The sequence below is a fragment of the Corvus hawaiiensis genome, chromosome 15, assembly GCF_020740725.1.
Source record: "Corvus hawaiiensis isolate bCorHaw1 chromosome 15, bCorHaw1.pri.cur, whole genome shotgun sequence".
Taxonomy (NCBI): Eukaryota; Metazoa; Chordata; class Aves; order Passeriformes; family Corvidae; genus Corvus; species Corvus hawaiiensis.
The window spans coordinates 10,620,928-10,644,448 of record NC_063227.1 but is presented as its reverse complement, the minus strand read 5'-3'; the positions used below and the strand labels follow the sequence as shown (position 1 = coordinate 10,644,448).

The 23,521-nt window shown below is 43.0% G+C and overlaps 1 protein-coding gene across 6 annotated transcripts in view; it reads right to left on the bottom strand.

The window, feature by feature from the left end:
* The window catches only part of FSTL4 (follistatin like 4), a 228,173-nt gene that overhangs the window by 138,042 nt on the left and 66,610 nt on the right, over positions 1-23,521 (bottom strand). The gene's annotated exons all lie outside the window — the stretch shown is intronic.

Below are 23,521 nucleotides of genomic sequence, written 5' to 3'. Positions count from 1 at the left end.
GCCCTCATCCATGGAAACAGAACGGACCAGAGGAAATGGCCTCAAGTTGCACAAGGGGAGGTTTTGATTGGATACTGGGGAAAATTTTTTCATAGAAAGGGTTGTTCAGCCTTGAACAGGCTGCCCAGGGCAGTGGTGGAGTCACCATCCCTGAAGACATTTAACAGATGTGTGCACTTGGGTCATGGTTTAGCAGTGGGCTTGGCCGTGCCGGGTTAATAGCTGGTCTTGATGATCTTGGAGGGCTTTTCCAACCTCAGCAACTTTATGAAGTAACATGATATTGCAACCCAAGAGAGTAAAGGGACAGCTGTGAATAGGATGCATCTTCATCTCTCTTTAAAGAAAACATGCAAGATGGTCAAAAAAAAAAAAAAAAAAAAAGGAAAATAAGTTCGTCACACAGACCTGTGTGCTTTACCAGGGGAATTCCCCAAGATGAATTTATGTCACACTGGTGCAAATTAAAGGCAAACTGCACACCAAATGTTCACTCTGAAGCCCTGGTCACATCCTGGCATCTCCTGTTCCAGGGTGGTTAAGCTGAAGACTGAAAGGTGTTTTCTCTTGCTAACTTTCCCCTGGCAATTTAAGCGAGGAGCCTTCCTGAGGTAAATGATACACTTCAGTTGCTTATATAACTTTTCCCATTTTCAGATCTCAAATCAGATTTGGGCACTGTTTTCATTATCAGCACAGAAAAGTGTCTGAGCGACTGCCATCCCAAATCCATCAGGATATGTGTCACTCATCCCTGCGCACAGTGACACGTGCTGTGGGTATGCAGGCTGTCGCTCCAAGCATTTCATCTATTTCTGCCTCTGGGTTGCTTCAAATGAAAAATATTCTGTGCACAAACGGTGCATTGCTGCATGCAGAGCTGTCAGTTATATTTATTTCACAAGCAGTTTAAGACATGACGTGAACTGAGTTGCTGGTAAGATTTTACTACAAGCTATCAAAGACTGAAGCAGACACCATCTGTAACTACTCCCTTTCATCCTCATCCCCAGTGACTCACACTCCCTGTGCCAGCAGTGAGCACAGTCACAGCTTCCAAATTCCCTGCAGCGTCTGCAGAGCCATTATTTGGGCACCGACAGAAACCAACTCTCACCAGGAGAAACGCAAACTTGTGATGGTCAGTCAGCAAACCCAGAAGGAGCTTTCACTTCACAGGGGACACCAGACTCAAACCCGTGCCCTTCCTCCATGTGGTAACCTTTGGCCATTGGAAGAGTAACAGATACATCAATCTGAGGAAGTACTAAAGTGTCCCCAAGAATTTAGGAACAGCTACTAGGACCCATCAGTGTACTGGAAAGCCAAGAGCTCCCCAGACTTACTCCTGCCAAATGTCATAGGTTAGCAAGCACAGTCCCGGAAGGGATGTCCTTGCTAAGGGGTGCTTACAGCTTCCTCTGGGACCTGACAGAACCTATCAGCTGGCCAGTTTGAATATGGACAATTCTTTAAGCCACTTAAAGTTGTGACCGCCTCTGTGATCCACATTTAAGAATAGGCAAACTCCCCCCACAGCTCTCTCTTGTTTCCAGTGCTGGGACAGGTGGCTGCGGGCCCCGTGTGGGGCCAGCGGGCCCGGCCAGGCCCTGCTTGGGCCAGGCCGGGCCGGGCCACGGCCATCCTGGAGTCGATGGACCTGTTCCATCCGTGGAACCCCCCCCACTGCCTTGCCGTGGACAGCCGGAGTGGCTTGGCTCTCCCCCCTCTCCACTGCGATAAGAAAAATTCAACATTCCAGCTGCAAAGCTGCAAGGCCGAGGTGAGATTAACCCTTTTATTGCTGTGAACAGCTGAAAACCTGAGGGAAGAGAGAGGAGATGCTTAAAGCTGAAATTCTGTTGTGAAGCTATGATATATCAGAGTATCCTGTTGTAATTTCATGAAGATATGGGGGGTGGAGTGTTCAACTCGTAAGCAAAAGCACCTGAGCTGAGATAGGCAGATGCTGACGCAGCCGTAATTTCATGAGAAGTTTGGACAGGGAGAGATGGAAGCAATGAGGACTTTTGCTCCAAACGGGAAAGGAGAAAACCTCAGTTCCTACAGATGCTCCCAGAGATAGTCCTAACGATGAAAACGATGAAGACCCTTTGCTCCCAGGGAAGGAGAAGGGCCTCTGTTTTTGTTTCTGAACGGCTCAACCTTAAAATTGTACCCCAAAAAACTTCAAGAGTGGATCCTCGAAAGCAGTTGCGGGAAAAGCTGCAAGTCGGGGGAAGGGACTCACATGCGAGCAGAGAGACTCCTCTTCCTAAATGGACTGAACAATATTTGGAAGTGGGCGGCTGTCTCATTGTGATGTTTTCATAGCATGAGCAAGAAGAGACTTCTCTTTCTAAACGGACTAAACAAGGTTATTATGGAAGTGGTAAACAGACTGAACATCTTAAGGGTTGTCTTTTCACACTGTCAGTGTGAGAAGGGAGGAAGGTGGGGGGAGGAGGAGAGTTCTGAAGGTGGTATAATTTTTTTTTTTTTTCCCTTCTTTTAGGTCTGTTAATAAACTTCTTTATATTCTGTTGCAGTGGGGATCCTGCAACACGCATATATCAAACCAGGAGTCCCGTGGAAAGGAAATATATATGGACAGACAGATTCTTGCTAGCTGTTTCAGAGATGTTTATTTCTCCAGCCGCATGGCCGGAGCTCTGCTGAGGAACTGTTCCAGTCACGGGACCAAGGGTCCTTCTGCCCGCGCAGGGAACACAAACCAACCAATGGGAACGAGGCTGAGCAGGGGCAGGGAAGCCCCGTGTCTGTGCCCTCAGGGCCCCTCTCCCAGGGCTACACGGCAGGGGAGGGACCCCAACACCTCACTCGTTTTATTTTAATAAAAGGAGAATGAAAACAACTGGATAAACATAACAAGAACAGTTTCAAAACAAAACAAGCCACCCTCCTGAGTCTTTAAATGTCCAATCAGATTCTGTGGAACATCTTAGGGCTGACAGAAGGGAGACAGGACTCTCTGAGCATGCTTTGTGGGAAACTGAGGCAGGAGAGGGTTTAACTTCTTCCCTCCCCCTTTTCATCCCCCACTCGGCATTGGAAAGGGATTTTTGGGGAAACAATTGGCAAAAGCATGGTTTTGTGAGGGAAACCATGGGTGAAAAAACGGATTGGGAATACACTGGGGGTAATAGGATATAGGGTAAAAGGGAAAGGTGGGATTAGGAAAGGGAGACTGTAGGGAGGGCTTACAATGGAGATATTGTCTAACATGACTACGATTTTTTGCATATATACTGCCTTTTACAGGAACACCATCAGGCCCAGTGACCTGCGATGCTTGTAACCCTTTTCTCCCTAGTACAATTTTAAATTCCACCACCTCTCCATCTCCCAAGCTTGGGATGCATTTTTCAGGGTTATTCTTTTTAATAGCAGTTCTATGCACGAATATGTCTTGTTGGTTGTCACACCTTGTTATAAAACCATAATTTTGCTTAACATTATACCATTTTACTATCCCTAAGATCTTAGGTACTACGATCTTTTCCTTTTTCCGAGTGGCTGCTGTTTTCTGTCTCGCTGCGTCTTTGCTCTCTCCTTCGGTCGCTCCCGTGTTGGAATTGTCGGGGCTGCTGGTGCCTGCGCGCTCTTCCCGGGGTCGCGTTCGGGGCTGTGTGGGCCGGGCCGGGCCGCGCCACTCAGTTCTCCGTGCGTCGCCTCCTCTGGTCGCAGCTTCGCTGCCGATGCCGGGCGCTGCACCCACATCTCGGCTGGGCCCCCGAGCGACGACTCCCCCGCGCCCTGCTCCAGCGCGTGTCTCGGCTGGGCGCGGCTCCGCTCTACCGCCATCGCCGCCAGCCGCTGCCCGCGCGCCGCCCCTCTCGGTCGGGCGTTCACGGGGCTCGCTCCACCACGCGCTGCACGCGGCCGGGCGGGCACCGCCGGGTCCCGCCGCTCCTGCCGCGCCTCGCTCCGCCACCGACACTGCGGCTCGCGTGGCTCCGCCCGCACGCGGGAACTGCCTCGCTGCTGCTCGCAGAGCGCTCGGCGCACGTGGCCTGGGCCGCACGGTCCCTGCGCCAGGCTTCCCTTCGCCAGGACACAGCTGACATTGCTCAACAGTCTCGGTAACTAAATAATATTCACGAAAATATTCTTCCATCGGCATATATTTTGACTCCAATATTACCTGTGTCCAAACGGTTTTCCAAAAGCCCTTCGTAAGAATTAAATCCCAAGAAACATAGAAAAAGTTCTTAAACAACCATGCCAGGAAGTGTTTCAGTTCTTTTTGAGCTTGAATCAAGCTAAAATTTACAAATCGTTGTTCAAGAATCATTTTAAGTTTAAGATAAATGTCCATATGCGGCTCTGAGAGCCAAGAGTCTTCCCACCGTTCCTCCATAGTTTAGATATGGAATAGCAAAGCAAAACCAAGAAGAGGAATCCAAAGTTTCCAGGGTTTACTCACACAAATCAGTCGCTTAGGGATCGGGGATCGTTCTGCTCACAATTCACCACCATTATGTTGCAGTGGGGATCCTGCAACACGCATATATCAAACCAGGAGTCCCGTGGAAAGGAAATATATATGGACAGACAGATTCTTGATAGCTGTTTCAGAGAGATGTTTATTTCTCCAGCCGCATGGCCGGAGCTCTGCTGAGGAACTGTTCCAGTCACGGGACCAAGGGTCCTTCTGCCCGCGCAGGGAACACAAACCAACCAAGGAGAACGAGGCTGAGCAGGGGCAGGGAAACCCCGTGCCTGTGCCCTCAGGGCCCCTCTCCCAGGGCTGCACGGTGGGGGAGGAGACCCCAACAATATTCTTTCAAGTTTGGTGCCTGCTTTGCATTTCTCCTAATTCTTATCTCACAGAAGATAAACAGTAATGAGTATTTTAGACCAAACCACTACACTAAATTGGTGTTTCTGCCCGGTTACAAACTGGACCCGCGACACCAAATAATTCCATTTTAATAGAGGTTGATTTGGGATAAGCCTTCAGAATCAAATGGCAAAGCTCTGTTGTAATACTGAGGCTTACAGAGATAATAGGAATTATCAGTACCCTGTCTGAGCTCACTGGGCATATGGCACTGATTTCCTGAGCAAAATACAACACATCAGTTACTTTTTTTCAGGCTGCAGGGACTTGGGGTGCAAAACCCAAGGGCTCCTCCATGAGCATCAGCCCACAGCCCCGGCCTGCAGCTTGGTTTGCTGGAGCTGTACTCCTACTCCAAATGTAGGGAAAATGCTTAGCAAATGTGTTTTAGCTTAGGCTATGGCCCCAGCAATTTCTCAGGATATCAACAGGTCCTCAGAAGAACCAGGACAAACCGCCTTCAGCTGTGGCATATGAGCAATTAAACCAGAATCCATTAAAATGATGAAGCATTAGACAGAGTGCATGACCCTGTAGAATTACTTTGTATTAAGAATATGTTTGGCTATTTCTACACGTGAATCAGTCTGAAGATAAAGATTTATTTATTTAATATTAAGGGATTTCTGCAGATGGTGTTTCAAAGCAGCTCCTTAAAAATGTAAATTTGCCTGCAAGATAAGAGGACACATTTTATACAAATAAACATATTTGCATTTCATTTTCTAAGTTCTATTTACATTCACTTTTTCACATATTTACTGCAGTAAATATTGTTGAGGACTTCGATAATTAAGGTTTCATCCAATCATAATAAAACTCAAAACCAAAAAATCAAATCCCAACTTCTGCTAAAGTTGTGTAAGGCCCCAAAAGTCCAAGCACAACAAAAACCCTACATCCTTACAGTACGTAAAAATCTATGTATTCATATTGTCTTTTTCCCCTCTTACTCCATGATGTCTCTAAAACGTGCTCAAAACCAGCACCTGAGAGTCCTATGGGGGTTATTTATATAAAATTTTGGGTGCGGTTTGTGTGTCCAGTAGATGATGGGCATAGAAAAGATACACTCCTCCTGAAGAAGAATGAAAGCATCAACTTCTATAACACCTCACTCTTGCCCTGTGTGTCTCCTGCATGTACGCGAATTCCTTGCTCTCTGAGCACATGCCTTTGGCAAGAGACAGGCAGACTTTGATGTCAGAATCAGCACAGGTGATTTCCCAGCACCCTACGGATGAACTCTGGGTTTCCCTGCGCACGCTGCTCCTGAGGCTCCCCACAGCCCTGCTGCTTTCAGCACCAGCCACACATCTGCTGCTGCTTGCTGAGCACTGACAAATTTGGCTGTGCTGAGCCTGGCAAGGAGCTTTGCTTCCAGCTGAGACATCTTCAATTGCTCCTCACATCACAGATTGGATTTCCTGTTGCTCCCCAGTCAGCACATCTCTGCTGTTAAGCTTCCCCAGAAAAACTACAGCATCTTGAGTTACAGAAAAAAAAAATTAAAAAACAGGGTGAAAAGAAGGGGGAGAGAAGGAGTGAAGAGGGAAGACAAGAGGGGAAAGAAGGAATCAACCAAGCCATGTTGGCTCTTCTTCCTTCTCTACTCCAAGCATCTGGGATACACCTTCTTGTAGATCATTTCTATAAATCAGGATGTACGAGCAATATCTAAAGGACTCAAAGTGACCTGAGACACTTGTACATGGTCTGTGGGGGCTCTGCTCAAACCATGTGTGGTTTGGAACCAACTGGAATAAGCAGTTGCACACACATTGCACTACATGGCATTACTTTACATCCAATCTTTATATTACTCTGACTTCCTACCTGGAAACTTTTACAGAGTGGGTGGAAGTTTGGACTTCTGGAGGTTGTTTTAAACAGATGGCAGAAAATTGGGAAAAGTGCCAGCTTCCTTTTCAAAAGCTAGCTGCTAAAGCTTCCAAAGACAGCTCTGAGCATCTTCACTTGCAACTGTCGCAGCAAGAAATTACAGGAAAGGTACATAAACGAGGTTATTGAAGTATGCAAGCTTTGGAACTCACAAAGGAAAACATCCATGCTTTTAGAAACAATAAATAGGATGTTTTTAAGTTGCAAAATTCACAGAGCTGAGGTGCAATGCTCACCTACAGCTGTTAGAAGCTTTTTCATTGGCATAAAAGGAGAATGTGCCTCCTTGTCTTCCTCCTCCTCCCTTGTCCAAAAACTAAGGAAATTTTGACTTTTGTCTTAAGAAAAGCTGTAATGCCTCAAAGACCCCTGCTGGGGTCCCCCAGCACAAGAAGCTGAAAAAAGTGGCAAAAGAGAGAAAAAACTGGAGATGGGGAAAAGAGGTCAATCAGGTAGGAGGAAAGCACGGGTTTTCCATGGTGAGCAGCAGGCCAGAATGCCACCTGCCGACCAAGCTGCTGAATCCTTGCCACCTGTCTGCTTACATAATGCTTCCTCCAGCTTATATCTAACAGCTTGAAAACTGGTATAGAACATCAAACTCTAAATCAGTGCTTCATGCTGACACACCATATGTCAGCGTGTGCTTAGGTAGTCACCAAAAGTGTTAACAGCAATTACTTAAAAATTACTACGGTTTATTCATGTAGAGAATTCCTTCTTGTATTGACTCAAATCCCCCAAGACAAGACTTTTTTTATAAGCTGCATTTCCCCCTCAATTTTCAACCTGATTTTGTGGTCTTTAACTATTTTAATTTCATTTTGGTTTAAAACAATGTATTTTATTACTGAGGTATTCATTTACAGTGCTGTTTTGAGGTGAAGTTACTTAATGAAACTAAAATTAAAAGGTTTTCCTCCCAAGCATGGCACCGTCTAAGTGTTCCCTTGGTTCTGCAAAAGTAAGAAGACTGTCCTGTCTCCTGGTGCTGCTGTTTAGAACATCTGACCACCACATATGGGAACAGCATCCACAGAAAACCAGTACAAAACCCCCTCGGTGCCATAAGGCCTTTCAGCAGAAAGCCAGGTGAAAAAAAAGCTGCACATAAGAGCCTTTTTTTTAGTGTGTAAAGTCTCCACCACTCAGCTTGATGCTTATAAGTCAAATGCTAAAGAAAAAAAATAATGGTGCATAAATGCACACAAGGAACTGAAAATAAAAATAAGGGAGCAGAAGGGAGAGCCCATTCCCATGGGCTTTTCTCCAGTGGCACAGGCAGACCTGGGAAGCTGCAATCAGCACTGACACAGGCTCTCCCTTGGATGAAGACAGCATAAATAAAGAAAAAGTAATTAGATTAATCAAGTAGGGAACTATTTAGCAGCTAATTAAAATACCCAATTAATCATAATTTCTTCCAAACAGTCTGCTAAAAATGGGTCAATAACACCCAAGAAGAAAAGAAACAGCCTATTTTGTCTTTATTTGATGCCTTGCACTGCACATCTAATGCCACCTGCCTGCCAGGGTATCCGTGTGGCAGCTGGATCCCTGAACAGGATTCCAGATCCCTCAGAACAAAACTTCAGACCGGTCTTGCATCTAAACTGCTGATCCCTCATCACACAAACAGTATACAGAAAAGTGTAAATCAGCCTAAAACAGGGGACATGACAATTCTCCCTGTTTAACACTAACAAAATCTATTTTTCCATTTGTCTGCACCTTTTGCTGTGTGGATCAGCAGTGCAGGGCTGGGGCAGACTGAGTTTTTATAGAAGTCAGTGGGAGCAGGGAGCCACATGGGGCACTGGCTTGGCAAAAACCTGCTTGTGTCATCCATCATCCTTCCAGCTCCTCACTGCTTTTAAAATTTTGGGACAATTCACAGTACTAAAGGGCACAGAGGGAAAAATACCCCTTCCAGTTTCTATCTGTTACAGGTACTAAATTCCTACAAACAGCCCTTACTGACAAAAAGCTCTTTCCATCATTGAGCTCATGATTTCCTCATCAAAGATAACTGTAAACTGATGGTCGAAATATAACAGCAATAAATCAATAGCTGATGTTTTACTTGCTCTGTGCTTTTGGTTATGAAACATCTGGGGGGTTGTTTTTTCCTACTGTAACAAGCATCAAGCCAAATGCAATAATGAAGGAAAGTTAAGACCAGCATCTTCCAAAGTGCTTGAGAGTTTCCTCACATAGAATCACAGAATCATTAAGGTGGGAAAAGATCCCCAAGACGACTCCACAGTATTTACCATTAATGTCAGAGTAGAAGATATATATAAATAATATTCTTTTTTTTGTTTGTTTGTTTTAAACCTTTAAAAAAATATGAACTTGGGTCCTAACATGTATCTTAGAAACATGCACAGCTTCAAGCAGCATAGAAAGGCAGGACTTATCAGAGAAACTAATTCATAAATACAGCTCCTGTTTCCTCAGTATCTGAACTGTCTCAAGAGGGATAAACCTCACCTGGCTTGGCTTTAGACAGCACCTGCTCACTCAAAAGCTCATACAGACCAAAACTCTAAATTAGAACATTATTTTTACAAGACTGTTAAGTATTTTCTTCAACACACTAAATTAGATTATTTTTTTACCTTTCTTTGAACAAGTTTTTAGAAGGTTTTCCAACTCTATAATTCAAAAGCCACGACAGTCCTGCCAAAGGATGTGAGCTACAGCCATCTGCAGTGCTGGAATATAATTTCCAATGCCTCTAAAAAGGCTCTTCCTGCATTTTAACTAAATATTGGTAATTCCTTTTTGAAAACAACAAACTTTCACAATCCTATTCCTAACTTCCTCTGAATTTATTGATTGCAGATGCCTGTTGACATCAGGCATATTTCTGAATTTGGGTAAAGCCACTGTGGGTTTTCACACTGCAGAATACAGCTGAGGAAGACCCTGAGCAACCTGATCCTTCTACTGCTGATGCTCTCCTCTGCCCTGCACTGATTTTTTAAATTCCAGCTTCCATTTGCAGTTTATTTTTCCTGACTGGTGCTCCAGCAGCAATGCTGAGCTGTGTCCTGACTGACCGGCCCCTTTACGGAGGCACATGAAATATGGCTAAAAATATCTGTCAGGGTCCCTGCACTTCACATGGGCTGACTCCAGTTTATGCTTGGTTAGGAAATCCCCTCAAAGAGCTTGGCAGCCTCCTGCCTGACACTGAGAGTATGCAAATGTCTGATCAGTGACCAAAAGGAGGAGAAAATTAGAACAAAAAAAAAGGAGAAAACCATAGAAGCTTAAAAAAAAAGTCAAGAAGTATGATATCCCATTCAATTACTGCATAAGTAGCCTATACTTTATCCTATACAATGATTTCACATTCCCAGATCAAAACATTTCATGAAGCATTTTGCAGATGTGGCTCCAGGCTGTTTTCTGATCCAATGAACATTATGAGATGATGTTAATGAAATGTCACTAAATAGGGTAAAGATATCTGGAGATGCAGTAATTCTACCTGATTACTTTGAAATGTCAGAGTTCTCCAGCTCCTTGTTGGGGATGATGGCTTTCTCTGGAGCCTTTCCAAGGAAGAGGAAGACAAGATTTGGGGATTCAATGCTGCTTCTTTTCTAAGTATTGTTAGCATTTTATGTATGTAAAGTGTCAGTAAAAAAAAAAAAGACTAAGTTATTGCAAAAGAACACTTGCCCATGGGAACCTAACTTCAGAATGACAGGATTCCCCGAGCTCAGGTTACCAAAGACTTTCACTTGTGTGAACAAGGCAGTACAGATGAGATGCCAGCACAAACTAGATCCACATTCATGGGTGTAACAGGATCAAACAGGATAATGAAGCATTTCTTTAACAATTCTCCAATTCTTCATCTTTTATGAAGGTGACTGCAAGGAAGTGTTAAGTAATAAATGCACCAAGATTGAAAAGATGAAAGAGAATAAAAAAAGAGATGTCTGTTCAGATAACATTGTGAAAAACATCTCAGCCCAACGCAAAAAATTAAAAAAAAATTTAAAAAGACATAGTGTTTCTGAAAACATAAAAAGAAGCAATTTGAAGAAATTCGATCTATTAGGAAATTGCCATCAATTTAAGAAAGTAGTGCAATGTGACTTAAAAAAAAAAAAAAAAAAAAAGCCAAAAATCCCATCAGGCCAGAAAGAAGATGGATTTGGGAGAGAACTGCTCAGGAGGGCAGGGCTCCAATGATTTTCCTGAGCTGGTTGTGGCTGGAGCAGCCCCATGCGCTGCCTGTGCCACCTTCCACAAAGGAAAACAAAGCATTTCTGTTTTAAAAGAGCCAAAGGAATTAGATATACCTGACGAGCCCAGAACAGAATCCTGCAATCTGTTTACATTTCTAAAGTAAGCCCAGAGTAACTGCACTTCAATTTTCCCCAACTCATTATGTAAAATAAAAGCCAGCTGAAAGCCAGTGTGGGGCCACCAAATGCCTTCATTAGCTTTCAGTTCTGTTCCAGTAAAAATACAGCCAAAATCTCCTGGGTTCAGAGAGGCTGAAATTCTAGCCTTAACAGCCTTTTACTTCCTCAACACTGTACAGCTTCAGCAAGATTTTCTGCCAGTTAGTTTGGACCTAACAAGCCATTTCCCCATTAACACAAAACACAGTGTGTCCAGGGGTATTAAGCATTTTCAACAAGGCCCTGTTTTACAGTCACTCCAAGAATGACAATGCCAAATTATGAATCTAAGACAGATGTTTTCCAGATGTGCTGAGCACCTCACTTAAATGCTGGATGCAGAGCTCTTCCAAAATGCTGTAAGGGTTGTACCAGCTGCATTTAGATAGGCTGATCCCTGAGTTTCTGCTTATGGGAAACTATTCCTAAGGAAAAAATTCTCCAGAAAATGGGCACATCTCTCACATACCTATAAGAGAGTGAAGGATGAAGTCTGATGGTAACCACTGAAGGGAACAAATGGGAAAGGAATGGGAAGCCGTGGATGGAGAGGTGCAGTGCTGGGAGCATGACTTAATAGAATCATCATAAAATGGTTTGGATCAGAAGGGACCTTAAGGCTCATTTCACCCAGTTCCACTCCCTGCTATGAGCAGGGACACCTTCCACTAGACCAGGTTGCTCCAAGCCCTGTCCAACCTTGCCTTGAACACTTCCAGGGATGGGGCAGCCACAGCTTCTCTGGGCAGCCTGTGCCAGGGCCTCACGACACTCACAGGGAAGAATTTCTTCCTAAAAATCCAATCCCTGACCTCACTGATGGCATCGAGTCCATGGGAAAGAGCATCTCCCTCACCACACACCACTGTGATGTGTCTGTACAGATCAAACAATGGAGTGTTTGAGATAGAGATGAGATTCTAAGTGGACCAAAATCTCTCCCTTCCCGTCAAGCCCCTGCCCAGAAGCACCTGAGAATGTAACACCCACCCCACAGTCCCACACTGCCACAGCCTTTGCACGGCTCACAGCGAGTTCACAGCACTTAAAGTCCTTGAGCTGAGTAGGTATTCATGCCACTTCTTTTTTGTTCTATATTATTCTAGAATTCAAGTATAGATACTTGAACACTGGCCATATGAAAATAGCACTGCAGCAATTTTCTTTTAAGACTGTTTTACAACTCAAGCCAGAAGGACGCAGCAGAACCCAGAGTACACTTACTCTTCAAAAACTTACACAATACATGGGACGCTCCAACCAAAAATATATATTTCTAAATCTTTCCCTCAGCACAGCTTTGATCAAAAAAAAAAAAGACCAACTATCAAGAGATTCCTGCAAACCCTCAAGAGATGCTGCTATTGCTTCCAGTTTACCTGCAAGGCACCCAGGTGCTGTGCCAAGGGGGAGCACAGCTGATCCAGCTGTCAGTCTTTATTCAGAGATAGAACTCTTTATATCAGTTTACTCATGGGCAGGTTATGAGAATCACATTTCCAAACAAGATTTGCTTTAATTGGCTATGCTGGTGCTCCCAGAGGAGTGTTAAGATGGGGCTTAGATAACGCTCCCACAGCAAGTAACTGCAAACCTAAAGTTAAATCTGCTTTTCCACAAATATTCAGGAACATTTGCTTCCCGGCAACATTCCTGTTATTAAACCAATTTGCTAAAATATTCATGAACAGCGAACTTCAGGGCCATGGATACAGCCAAATGCTTACATATGACAAGACAACTAAATATTCACCACAAATGTTTTCACAGTATTTGGCTTGTTCTAGATTAAATGAAAAAAAACCCTATAACAATGACTGGCATTCAGCATCCTGGATTCCACTGGAAAACCTCTAGTGAGGAGATTGTCTGGTGTTCGACAAGGACTCCCAAGACTGCCCTGCGCCCTCAGGGTCCTTGTACGTGTCTAAACACTGCAGAGAGACCATAGGGCACTAACATCTCCAAACCTGCCACAAAACCACCTGGTGAGCTGCTGTGCCAGAACAGGTAAATAAGGATCAATAAATAAAACCCCACTAAAATTTCATATATTACTCTGAAATAATTTGAAAAATAAAATCCCCCCCATTCTTGAAAACCAGCAAAACTCTGAACTAAACTGCCAGCGTGGCAGACTAAAAGCAAGGAAGGAAGAGGAAAGCCTTGACAGATCCTGACAAGAGACTGCAGTCACTGCAGGAAGAGACAAACCCCATGCACCCCATGGCAAACCTCTTCCAGGTGAGCCTTTGCTCAGCCCATCAGGCTGCTTGTATTGCAAACAACCCTCATTCAAAAGGTAAATAAAAATGTCTTCCTTTGGATACATCACACCAATCAACTTTTTACTATGAAGGTTATCTTTAAATATTTAAACACTTAGATACATTTCAATTGTGACCTCCCTCCCCATTGCATGGCTCATTCCTTCTCAATTTTTAACCTAAAGAGCAGAAGAGACTGAGCTCTGTTTTACTCCATCACAGGGGTTCATTACCATGGGGATATTTTTTTTCAACCAAGACCATTATGAGATGAGGAGGCTGCAATTGCACTTGTATAATTCCAGTATTTCCTTTCCCTTCCAGAGATGCAAATCCAAACATGGGTCATCTCTTTATACCAGGACAGCAGCTGGACGGGTTTCAGACCCTGCTGTCCTGCATGCCAAGGACAGCACAATCCCACACTTAAAGACATGGTGCTCCTCTTTGGACCACTCATTACCAGTTTCATCCCTGCTCGGGCACAAGGATTCTGTGTTCTGTAGCCCTGGCCCAACCATATCCCTCCTCCACCCCTGCAAAAACCTATAGAAAAACCAGCACATGCCAGGGGATTTTATAGGGACTTAGAATTGGGATGATTTAACAAAGAGTTCTGATGCCTTTTTCTGTGACCTTCAGAAAGTCTCTGGCTCTCCTCTAGACTGCAATTCCTCTTCTGTAATGGGTGGATTACTATTTTCCTGGCATGCAAAGGTGTTGTGAGGTCTAATTCATTAATCTTTGTAAAGCATTCTAGGACACTTTGATGGAAAATGCAAAATATTATCAGTAAAAGCCTTCAATTTAAATCTCACCTGGAAGCCTTCCTCTTACTCCTTAATTTGTGATTGATCCCCATGCAATTAGAGGTAATGGGATTTACATGTAGACTCCAGCAGTGGAGCAGACCCAACAGGAAGGTGCCAGCAAGAGCAGCAGTGCTAATCCACAGGAAGGAGCTGGACAACCGGTGCCTGCACTGTGGGATCCATGGCTGAATGCTGCACCCCTGGACTGCACCAGGACAACCTGAATCAGCTCTGGGCAAAGGGATGGGGCACAGAGGCCCCTGCCACCGCAGCACCCATCCCTACACCACCACCCAGCAATGACAGGACAAAGAGTAATGGCTTCATGCTGTCAGAAAGCAGGGTTAGATTGGATATTAGGAAGAAATTAATCCCTGTGAAGGTGGTGAGGCCCTGGCACAGGTTCTCCAGAGAAGCTGTAGCTGCTCCATCCCTGGAAATGTTCAAGGCCAGGTTGGATGGGGCTTGGAGCAACCTGGGATAGTGGAAGGTGCCCCTGCCTGTGGCAGGGATGTTGGAACTGGATGAACTGTAAGGTCCCTTGCAACCCAAACCAGTCAATGATGATTCTATGATGCTCCTACACAACCCTGTCCCCCATTCCTACAACTGCACTGATAATTAACTGTGTGCTTTACTTTTGAAATTAATCTCTATTAATTGGGTTTTTAGCAGAAAAAAAAGTTTCTACCCAAAGAGATTTCAAGCCATGAGCAGACACAATAAATCTGCACATCACTCATTACTTCCCTATGTCAAGTTTTATTATTTGTGGGAGCAGTTCCATTTCAGGCAGGAGAGGAAAGACAGATAACCTCACCCCTGGCACTTTGTAAGCCCCTGATGAGAGAAGAGCTTCAATACTACATGCAAAAAAACAACTGGGAAATTACAAAGGGCTTTATCAGTACCCCATGCTGTGAAGTGCTCATTTTAACTAGTATTCCCATGACTTCAGGACATCTCTGGTAGGATTCAGCCCTCTCAAGCATATTAGCAAGAACTGCCTGTTATATCCTGGAGCAGAGAGGCAGGAAAGGAGCCAAGGTTGGGGGAAGCTGGACCAGCTTTTTCCTTGCAGCCACCTAATTGAATCCGGACCATCCAGCCTGTTGGTATTCCCAGGCACTCAGAATTTCAATTTGCTCCATGGATTTTTATACTGAGCACCCAGAAAAATTAGCATTTGTGCTGAATAGCTTTTAATCAACTGTTCTCAAGTGTCAATCCTTTTTATCTTTAAAGCACTTCTAAATCTCCCTGCCTCAATCTTCCCTAGCCCTAAAATTTATTCTAGGCATTTGTTTTCCTTCATTCAGCTTCCAGCACCCTTTACCATGATCTAATCATCTTAATCTTTAATGCTCATCTTTACCTTTTAACCTTTCCAGTTTTCATTTAAAGCAATCTCTCCATCTCTCTCAGGTTTGGGGCTTTTTTATTTACTGTGAAATTAAGGTTTTCCCTGGCCTCTGTCTCAGCACAGAGCTGGAGGTTTCCTATGGAGAGTCCCCTGCCATCAAGCTGCATGTCACTTCTCAAAAGGTGACTTGTGGGGGCCTTAAGTAAATCAGCAATTTTTTTCTATTGATTCAATTTATGTAATTTTAGAGAAATGACAGTGACTTCGAAAGTGTTACAGTATTTGTTTTAATTCATTTGAAATTACTTGGGCAATGGCATGTGCTAGCCTTTCCTTCCACTGGGAAAACTATGGATGTAGACACTTCATAGAATATTTTAGTTTGGAAAAGACCTTTAAGATAATTGAGTTGGGAAAAAAAGCAGATAAAACTTTTGAGCATCCAAGCTCTTTTCAGGACTGTGAGAGGTTCAGCAATGCAGAAGCTCAGTAAATGTGTCACTTTTTAATCATGACTTTGTAATATTATGCCCCACTTTGCTGGCATTTCTCCAGTTTTATACCACTTGAAGCATTTTGGAAAATTGCTGATGGAATGGTGAGAGCTAGTACTAGATTTAATACACTAAAAAAAGCAAAAACTTTCTTTAATGTTTCCTACATAAGGCTCTTCAGTATTTCAGTATGGTTCGAGCTCCCAAATTAATGTACAATAAACATGAACCTGACTTGCAAAGAAAAGCAATGTGGACACAGTGAGGTCAGACTGCCACCAAATCACAACAAGCATGTGTCAGATGCAAAGACCACACAAAAACAGATAGAAAGACAAACACCCCCGACATAATGAACATAGCAGATAGCAGCACCAAAGTTGGCACAGGAACTTCCACTGGTAAATACAAACCACCTCCTTGCTTCTCTTCCCACACTCCTTAATTTGATTCTCCATCCTCCTTCCTCTGTTCTGTCCCCCACCACAACCGCTAAGACTGTGCATCAAAAAAAGCTTCATTATGATCTCTCAGCTTTCCTGAAAGCACTGCAGTGAAGGTTTAGCAGATCCAGGCTTGGAGCAGATGCCACCCTAAAGCCACCTGCATCTGATTTCCCTGCCCTCAAGAACACCAAGCTGAAACTTAGGGTGCTTCAAACTGAGACCACCTCATGCCAGCATTGTCTTCCTCCACACCATGGAGATTTAGGCTGAGCTTTTCTATTTTCAACATGTAAGCAGTTCCTCTCATACTTTACATTCATGGAGGGCAGGGATTACTACACAGTACTGGGTGCTGGTGTGGTCCTCCAGCAAGGGAGCCAGGCTGCCCATTCCATTAACCATGGGCTGCAGTGACTCCAGTTCAACCACGACATCATCAAGTTATAAGGGAGAAACAAATTAGAAAGAATAATTCTCACTTTTCTTTTTTAAGATGTTAATATTACTGCTGAAATATCCTTTAATTCCTTTGTTCACTATCTGATACCTAATATGAAGCCATTTGGTTTTATGGGAGATATTATGTCCATACACATCAACACTGGCAACTGGACAAGATTAATAGACAGGCCCATAAGTAAGACGAGACAGATAACAGTCACCAAATTAAACTGTTCATGGGGGTCATGGTCATGACCGTTGTAAGCAGATCCTACACAATTTCATATTAAAAAAAAAAAAAAAAAAGCCACATCACAGTTACTCCTGCACTCCCCAAATGGCTATTGCCTCAAATTGGAGCTATAAAAACACCAAGAATGCTGGATAGGGATCACATTAGATAACACCGCTTTTTCCACTAGCTTCATCCACGGTGTGTGTTCCTCCATTTCAGCTTCACTGACTAGAACTAAACTCTGTCACTGGTCTATGTAGAGTCCCAGCACCAGGGAAACAGAGATTTAATTTTGGCCAAGCAGAAGCAGGTAATGGCCCTGCTATGAGAAGTTCCAGTGCACATAATTCACCTTTTGATTGACTATGTCAAATTCAGTGTCCATCACAGTATTCCAGTCCCACTTTCCCTCCCACCTGTGGGATTCCCATTATGGCCATGAGGTCCCCAGCAAAGGTCTTCTGTTACTAATATGTAATGAAAGATCACTTTTTGTTGGACTTCTTTAGGATCTCTGCTACTTTTGATTCTTTTTCTTATGCCTAAACTTTCCCCGCTCTTGTTACCAGCATTTAATTTCTAGTGAAAGCCCACCTATACAAGGGAGTTCCACAACTGACTCTTAGAGAGCCAAGATTTCCCTTCCATGAATTTCAGGAATGTAAGCATTCCATTTTCTCTTAAAATGGAAAATACTTTTCAAGATCTTAAACCTATTCCTAGAAAATTCCTATTACCAAAGCTAGGAGCAGACTAGGAGTCCCATGTTCACATCCTCACATAAATCAATGGAATTTCCATAATTTACCCCAAAGATTGATGCACTCTGTTTATTAGGTGTGAAGCTATCAGTCACATTTAAGAGCAGTCAACCTGAAAAGCCAGGTAAAATTGATCCCTCCCCAAAAGACTAAGTGGAGGGAGCTGAAAAAGCAGTGTGGGAATAGAAAGGAATCCCTCTGGAATTCAGTTTAATAAGAACTGTATCAGCTCTACTGACAGCAAACACATTCCTTCATTTTATATAGCACTTATCTCTCTTTATAACACTTCGAACTCCTAATATATTTACACTGGACACTGAAATGATCATTAGAGGCTTGACCTCCATGTCAAAGCCCCCAGTCTCCTCTCAGAGGGATTAACTGCCTTCCTCCCAGCAGCCCTGTTCCCAGCTTACTACCACTGAAGCAGTCTGTCAGCACTGCTGCAAAGTTAAATCAGCAAATATTAATTGCCAGCTGGGAAAAGTGCCATTAGTTCACACTCAGATTTTTTCCAGCTGGAAAGACAGAGAGTGTTAAATGGAGCAGATTTCCTTCCAGCCTCCAAACCAGCAGTGGAGCGGGTCTGCCTGTTCTGCAAGCACACAATGAGCAAAACATTCAACACCTTCCCAGAGATGTTTTGAAATGCTATTCTGCAGAACAAATTACTCCTGGAAGTAACAAAGCACAGATCTAACACATGGACAACAAATAAAGTACAGAGGAAATAAACCACCACCACCTGAGGCTGAATTCATATGCATTTGAGATTACTGCAGTGATACGAGTTATCAGCCTGCTTGTTTGCTTTTTTCCCAGGTTTGTAATTTATTTACATTCAAGCATAGAAAATTTTCTGTCAACATGCAGAAGATTATAATTTTCCTTAATTAGAAAAAAACTTTTTCAGAACTGGAAGAAAGATAGAGTAGTTGAAAATGAAAGATGCCATTACCTAAGGTCAAGAAATCATAAGATTATGGGATGATATGGGCTGGAAGAGGCTTCCATCAAAACATTTAGTGCAGGGTCAGACCAGGTTGCTCAGGGCTGTTTCCCAGTCAGGTTCTGAAAGCTCTCAGAGATGGAGATGGCACCTGGGCAGCCTGTTCCAGCACTCAACCAATCTCCAAGGGAAAGCCATCTCCTTATATCACGCTGAACATCTTGTTTCAGCTGCGCCCTTTGCTTTTCGTTCTCTCTCCATGCAGAGCCAGGTTCCATCCTCTACTACGCTACCTGTGCATGTATGTCCTGAGAGAACACATTATTCTGGCTCTTTCAATGTGCAAACACACTCACATGTGTGCACATGCACACTTTGGAAGACTTTATTTATAAATTAATGGCATGAAATATTGTTCTGAGCAACAGTGTAAGCCTCAAACCAAACAGTGGGACTGTATTGTGTAACAGAAAGGAGAAAGACAGGTGGTTTTCCACAGAGATTTCTTTTGAAATTATGTACAGAATTTGTGCAAAATTATTATTTACTATGGGGCAAGAAATGACCTTGTATAAGGAGGAAAATTACTGTCAGATACTTGCTTAAAAAAGACATATATATTTTAAGCAATGGGACAAAATTATTGAAAAATTAGTACTGACATTTCAGCAGAGAAGAAGGAGAATACCAGACATGAAGATGCTTTTAAAGCACACCGTCTCTCTGCATAAAATTCTGTCAGATTTCATAAAATTAAAGCTTTAGTACAAGTTGGACTGAATGGACAAAAAACAATACATTAAGTAATTGATACAGGTACAGTGCACTTACATAATGGAAAGTTCAAGAATTTGGTCAACTAAGTTGGATCGAATTCATGCCAGAGCACAAACTCAATCTGACCAGCTGCAGCACAAAGCTGCTGTACAGGCTGGCAAGAAAAGCTGAGATTTTTATAAAAAACTCAATCCACCTGGATAAAGGGAGGATGTCAGAACCACAGAAAATAACGAATGAGCTTGGGCAAGCAAACATGGCTGCCTTCCTCTAGCAAGGGCTTGGCTGATGCACAGGAGCTTTGAGATTGCTGATCAAGCAGAAAAAAGCAGGTAGGGAAAGAAAGAAAGAAGGGAAAAAACTACTCCCTAAATCCTGAAAATGGAAAAGTGCAGCTCTAAACAGAATTTCTCTAATGTATGTGAACTGCTAGGGAAGTGCATTGCTGGTATTTCTGGAAGAAAGGGAAGAAAAACTATTATACAGTGTCTGCACAGCTTTTGCTGGCCAAAAATAATGAGAGAAAAGTGAGTGAAGAGACAGAGTGGGTGTAAACAGTCAAAAGGAAAGAAAAATGAACAGAAGAGGAAAAAAGGGGACTAGTGCCATGAAAAAGCAAAGCATAGTCCAAAATACTGTGCTAAAATGATATAACCTCATTATCCAAGACATTTATTCAAATAGGAACATCTTCAGGCCAAGTGCTCATTCTGGACATCTGTGGGACAGTTGTCATTATAAGCACAGCTATCTTTCCAGTGTTCATGGGTACTGGGAGAGCTTTTGGGGAAGAAAACCTTCCTTGACCAGTCTGGCACACAGTAAAAGCACTTTTATCTTTAAGTAGTTTCTTACCTTGTAAAATTCACCAACACCTAAATCAAATGACTATGGAAACTCACAAAACAGTGAAAACATAGAAAATGAAAAGAATCTGCCACATGGTAGAGAAGTCCTAAACAGAACATTTTCCTATGGGAAAACCAAACTGTATTTCACACCAGGAAAGACAATCAGATCAAGGAGAATGTGAACGGCGATGAGTGGGATTGACATTTCTCCTGAGATGTCTGGATTTAGGACTTCTGCTTCACAGTATTTCCCTTGGGACTTCAAACTCCCAAGTGAAGTTTCCCACCTATTTATCATTTGCTTTGTCAACTGAGGAAAAGGGACTGCATTTATAGTTTTGTGTATGGGGAACTGTGTTGCAACAGAGGCTGCAGGATAAAGCCTGGGGAGATAACTCCTGCTGAGATGTCTCATTGCTTCTTCCACATTTCTGTAAGTTTTTTCAATGTTTTGGACTCTCGGGATTTCAAGGAGCTACTTCATTCTAGGCCGGGCCAAGGAGAAATCAGTCATTTTCCCAGGGACAAATTCTCTTCTGCTCTTCCTAATACTATTGCTGGTACAGAATGCAAATTTGGGCTACTGGAGCAATGCTTCTACTCACACAGGAGGTATGTGCTATCCACTAGTATTTACAAAGCACTTCATATCTGATAATTATGCTAAAAGACTAAAAAATCCTTTCCCAAAATACACAAAAGAAAACAAATCTCTGCTGTTTGCTTTATTATCAATTTACTGTGGAGAGACCTAGCTCAGACAATGTAGAATCAGGTATTTGATCTCTGTCATACCTTAAGACCATCCAGTTTGTCACTGATAACTGGGCAAACTGGCAGAGCACACACAAACATCCAGTCTGCAGTGCTCCTCAGCTCTACACAGGAATTTAAGTCTTAATTGAACAAGTCAACTGGAACAAAAAACCAAGAAGCAACCCACTCATCTGTCTGACTGTACTCAAATAATTAAATTATCTACTTGATCGAAAGCAGAAAGAAAACATGTGATGTACACCTGAGCAACCTGGTCTAGTGGAAGGTGTCCTTGACCACACCAATGGGGTTGGAACAGGAGGCTCATTAAGGTCCCTTCCAACCCAAAACATTTTGGGATTCTATGATTTTGCACCTTTAAGATTTTTCTCCAGTCAAAATCTTACACTTCATGTTACACTTATAATGGTGCTTAAAAACCTGTACCTTAATTGCTGACTGAAAATTTTGATTTAAAAGAAACCACTATCATTCTTGATTTAGAAATAGGAGACTAAAGTACCAATAAACAGAGTGATACACAGAAGGTTACTCAGGAACTGCATGTCAGAAAAAAGGGCTGAAGCCAAGTATTTCTATGGAGTCCCACTCTGTGGGATTATTCCCCACTTAAGGTAAACATTTTCTGTATGTTATCTCTGCAGACAGAGGTGTGAAGTACATTTTTATTTATTCACGTGGGAAGAGAAGTGAGCTTGTTTCTTTCTTCCCTTCCATAAAGCTGTTATTCTGCTGAAAAACAGATTTAAGCAGTGCTCCCTGGCAAGAGTTCGAGGGTTACTTTAAACTGGGACACAAAACTCCTACTTTCTGACATCATTTCATGGTGTGCTCAGGGAGGTATTCATGCGTGACATTGTATCATTAGGTATAATACAGCCACTGCAGGGGCTGATTACTGCAATAAGAACTCATTTTCTTTAACACTATATGCAATAAGGAATGAATAAAAACCCAGGCCAGAAGCACTGTCATAAAAAGGTGGGTAATGTCAAGAATGTAAAACCCGAAGACTGTTTTTTGGTAGTCAGGGGAAGAAAATCCCCTGAATCGAGTGGGGGGGTGCTGAGCATCTCTGAAATTAAGACTTCCCCTTTCTTTGCAAGGTTTGTCATGATGCAGAAGCCCGCCGGCATCTTACTCAGGGATGGACACTGTTTCCAGCCTGATCCTTATCCTGATCTGACTTGATACCCAGAGGCAGAAGCACAGCAGCTGGAGCAAGGCACAACTGTCCTTTTTAAATGCTCTTTTTTAATGTGACAAGCAAAAAATTCCTCTTTGCCTTGATATGCTCGTGTGCTTGAAATATGCCTTTGGGTGACCCCTCTCTATGATTAACTTCATATAAGGTCTATTGATTCTAATTACCCGCTTTGGTAAATTTAGAGGCTGCCTGTGACAAATTAACCCAGGGTGTTCACCAAGTCAATGCTCTGACCAGCTGTGTTGTCCTCTCTACATCCAGATCTTCAAAACAAATGAGACTTCGCAATGCCCTGCAAAGCAGTGCCTACATACCTCTGGAAAAATTTTTGTCACAGTCTCCAAGTCTTCCCCAAGACACAAGAAGAACAATGCTTTTCTATCTCCAACGGGTATCACAAGGACATATTAATGAGACTCTTCAAATGGGCTCCTGTTTCTTAAACAGGCTCTTCTAGCATCATGTTAGTAAAGAAGAACTAGTGATGGGTAGCTCTGTATACAGCCAATCTCCTTGGGGGCTTAAGTGAACTGAAGATAAAGGAATTATTTTCATATTTGATCACGTAAATGTCACTGGATATACTTGCAACAACCCACCTAAATCTTCCTGTAGGTGTATGGAGTCATATTTGACAATGAGCTTTCAAGTAAAATAATTTACAACTTCTTCCATTCCCTGGCATTTTATCACACGCTCCTACTCCTGCAGTCTCTCTTGATGACAGGATGGTACATGGCATACAAAATATTAATGGGAAAGACATGGACTGGATTTGGTGCAATGATGACAAAGAAATTTGCTATTGAACTGGTAGAAGAGCTCCCGATGTATGCATGCCACTGGTAACCAGAACTGTCTTTAAAGTTATTTAACATCTGTCCCCACTCCTCTAATTTCATTTAAACAGATCCTTTCCTTTGCCTGTCATTTGCCTAACTAGGT